This window comes from Gavialis gangeticus, unplaced genomic scaffold (genome assembly GCF_001723915.1).
Source record: "Gavialis gangeticus isolate Ggan-Ray unplaced genomic scaffold, GavGan_comp1, whole genome shotgun sequence".
In the NCBI taxonomy this organism is placed as follows: domain Eukaryota; kingdom Metazoa; phylum Chordata; order Crocodylia; family Gavialidae; genus Gavialis; species Gavialis gangeticus.
This window is the reverse complement of record NW_017729006.1, coordinates 10077465-10081440: the sequence shown is the minus strand read 5'-3', so window position 1 is coordinate 10081440 and position 3976 is coordinate 10077465. Positions and strand designations below refer to the sequence as shown.

The 3976-nt window shown below is 42.4% G+C and overlaps 1 long non-coding RNA gene across 1 annotated transcript in view; it reads left to right on the top strand.

Moving 5' to 3' along the window:
• LOC109291701 overlaps positions 1-2475 on the top strand; it is a 9989-nt gene extending 7514 nt beyond the window's left edge. The window contains exon 2 of the long non-coding RNA XR_002095928.1: positions 343-2475. This is a non-coding gene — a long non-coding RNA (uncharacterized LOC109291701). The remainder of the gene's footprint in view (positions 1-342) is intronic.
• Positions 2476-3976: the final 1501 nt, after the last annotated feature.

The following is a 3976-nucleotide window of genomic DNA, read 5'->3' as shown; positions in this document are numbered from 1 at the left end:
GTGGCCTGTTACAAACTAGTCAGGGGGGACCAGCAGGCACTGGGGAAGTCCCTGTTCCCCCGAGCACTGCCGGGAGTGACCAGGAATAATGGTCACAAGCTGGCAGAGGGTAGATTTAGGCTAGATATCAGGAGGCGCTACTTCACAGTCAGGGTGGCTAGGATCTGGAACCAACTTCCAAGAGAAGTGGTGCTGGCTCCTACCTTCGGGGTCTTTAATAGGAGGCTAGATGTACACCTTGCTGGGGTGTTTGACCCCAGTACTCTTTCCTGCCGTAGCAGGGGGTCAGACTAGATGATCTACTCAGGTCCCTTCCGACCCTAGAAACTATGAAACTATAAGGAGGTAAGCATTGTAATTTATAAGTTAGTTTTTGAAATTGGGTGCCACTTAAGTCACAAAATGTATGGAATGGTGTCTCAAGTCCAATGGGGGGTGCCTTGTGTCCAAAAAGTTTGAGAACCACTGATTTAGACTTTATAAGTAGACTTGGAGTGATGTTGTAGCTCTGGTGGTCTGGGAAATATACAAGAGGAAGGATTTTTTTGGTGATATCTTTTATCTGACCAACCTTGTAGCAATTTCTCCCAGCTTTATATTTGGTCCAGGAAAAGATATCACCAAAAAATCCCATCTCTCTCAGAATTTTCTATGAATTTTCTTTAAAGTAAAATTGAAGCTGTTTGTTGAATAAAATGGAAGGGCAGCTATGCGGTATCAGTATCAGTCTACTCGTGGACAAATTTAGTATAGTACTTTATTTACTGAGATTTATACTACAATCTCTGTTCCAAAATACTGCCCATCAATCTATGCTAGAGCTAGAATTATTTAATATATTAATGATCTGTAAAGAGATGAGGTAGTTATGCAATTGTACATGATTTAGCTTGTCACACATAGAAATAGTATAAGGAAATTCAGAAGGACATAAAAATGTATGCATATTAGAGGAAATTATTTGAACTATTCATGTACAGTGAGAAGTTAAGAGTAGTTGAGAAAAATGACTTGTTCTTCACCACCAGCAACACAATGCAAATATGTACTCAAGGTAGAGAAGGAGTCCAAAAAAGTAAATCTGAAATTAAAAAAGTATACTGAGTATAATACTGAATATGGGGAGCAGCATAGTGGGAATTGTCTACCTTATCCAAGCCAATAGCTGCCACGCACCCTATGCTTTTGTCCCTTTTCTTCTGGCCCCACATATCTCACACATGTGGTCCCCTCATGCCAGCCAGGTAAGCCAACTTAAAAAGAAGTAGAGAAGGATCTATATGTTCGCTGACTTATGATGCAGTGTTTAGAATGCTGTACTGGGAAGTCAAAGAGACTCGGGTTCAGACTCCCTCTGGGTAGGTGGAGAGACCCTAGAACCAGGTCCTCCAGGAATCCAGATAAATACCTTAGCTACTCTTGCAAGGAGACAATGGGAAGCAGGAACCTGGTGCTAGCAATGATCTGCTCTACAGTTCAGCATTTCTCTTCGGTGTTTGATAGCATCTCAGTCCAGGGTACAAAAAATGCTAGAAGTGGCTCTGATGGGAAGTCTCTCTTCTTTCTGAGTTTAAGTCTTCATAATCATGGGCTTTGGTCAACTCCAGTTTGAAGCATTTAAGGCCACTTTATGTCCACAAGGGGCCTATAGATGTATCCTAGGTGCTACAGTGCATGCCCAGTCTCCATGCTCATGTAGTCATCCATGCACACAGAGCTACGTGTTCAGAAATAGAGTTCTAGGTGCATAAGTACCAAAAATGCCATGTCAATGAATAAAAAATGGCCACTTAGGTGACCAGGAAGGGAACTGAATATCAGAACGAGCAATTTGCTCAAGTCACACAACAAGTCTCAGGCAGGAAACCAAAACCTCATTTCCCAAATTCTAGATGAGCACTCTTTCCACTAATTATTATTATTTATATAAATAATAAATATAACATCCTCAGTAACACTAGCTAAGATTACAGATATTTAAGGGGTATCCATTATCATGTTTCTGGACATAAGCCAAACACTCACTGTTGGAGGAAAAGGGTACCAAATGCCAGATTGAGTAGACTATTAGTTTGACATGGCATGACAGTTCCTAAGTGAGAAATAAGCTTGTAAAGAATTTATCAGCAAGGAACTGGAAGAGTGAATGAAAATTCAGGCTTTATATGTTGATCATTGTGTTCAGACTATTTTCAGTGGTAGTGATTTTAAAAGGTGTTTTATTGGATACAAACTTCTTGCTATAATGCTCAGAACATGATTTTTTTTATTTGTCTTGCATTTTCTTTTTGCTTAATTTTGGAAATCTTAGAATGTGAAGTTGGTAAAAAAAAAAAAAAAGTCAAAGGGATTAAATTTCTGTGTGTTGGTTTAGGATAAAAGCATCTTGCTTTATGGGGCTATATTATGATGTGATGACGGATAATTACCCTGCTTGCAGGAAACAATAAATATACTACTATATGGTTGAGTTAATTTTTCTTTCTTTGGGGTATAATACACTTTCCTATATCGGCATGAAAGATAAACAACTGGAGTTGTTAGCATTTCCTCATTTAATTTCTCTTCTGAATCTCTGTGCAATCTTGAATCTGCGTAAAGGTGTAAATATGATTCTAATGCTTTGCTAAGACACCTGTTAAAATGCTAGTGGTTTGGACTTGCTACTTTTTAAGAAACTCTTTCAGTTCTTCAGTGGCCAGATGGCCCTGAGCATCCTTCTTCTTCAGGATGTAAGATGGACCTATAAGAGTACCGATACCAAGACAGGTACATAGAGGACTGCATGAGTCATAGAGCCCTATTAGGGCCTGAACTGTCATAAAATCTCACGTAAATGTCCTGAGCTGCATTTTAGAAGTAGTTGCTTTTTTCCCAATCACTACTCTGATTGGAAGGCTGTTCCAGACTTTACTACTACTAAAGTTGTGGTTTATACCCTGTTAGAGGGAGCAGGAACTCCCATTACTTTAAGGGAGAAGTGGCCACAGGGATGTCCCCAGGTGGGGGAAAGAATGCTCATTATGGGCTGGCTGCAAGGGAGTAGGCCTCCGTGAACCCATAGGCTGCAAGTGCCTACTGTGGGGCTAGCTGCCCGGCAATGGGATGGTAGGGGGGCTTCTGCTTGAGCAGCAATGGCACTGCTGGAGCTGCCAGAGCAGCAGCTGGGAGCTGCCCATTGGAATTAAAGAGGGACAGCTGTGCTGGGACTGGAGCGTCACCTGCCACAAGAGGGGCCATGGTCTGAGAAGCTCAAAAGCCAGTGCCTGGAGAGTGGAAGAAGGGCCAGTGCTCTACATGGGAAAAGCTGCCTGAGAGACCCTGGCAGGCACTAAAGATACCTATATACATGTCTGATGCCTACTCCAATACACTGTAATGCATCCTAATTAGAATGTGCTAGAGCACATTAATGACTTAATTGATTAATCGAGTCTGCTGGAGTGTTCTAATTAGAATTAGCAGTCTTTGCGTTGCATGTGTTCAGTGTCCCCATGTTTCAAAATGGTGGTGGGGGTGTTTTAACTAAAGCTCGTTGAACGAGCTTTAATTAAAGCACCCCCACCTCCATTTTGAAGTGCGGGATGCTGACTACAAAAGACACTGTTGGTGTTTTAACTGGAGCAGCTCCTGAAAGCCACCTTAATTAAAACAGCTCCTTCCCAAACCCTGGAGCATGTGTAAGGACTCCTCAAATGCCCTGGAGGCAGTGATGTGAGAGCCCTGCAGGAAGATGGCTGGCTAAATATTTATTTAATCCTGTTGATTTTGGATGTAGAGGTCTGCTATGAAGGGACCACTGAGAGTCATCTGCAAGGCATGGGCATGACTATGCAGGTGGCTGGAGATCACAATTCTAGCCCCTAGGGCAATCACAGCCCTCTTGAAGTGGGAGTACACCTGTGGGGAGAGGAGAGAGGCAACAAGCACCAAGGAGTAGGCTACCCTGGCTTCCGTAGGCAGGTGAGAGAGAGGA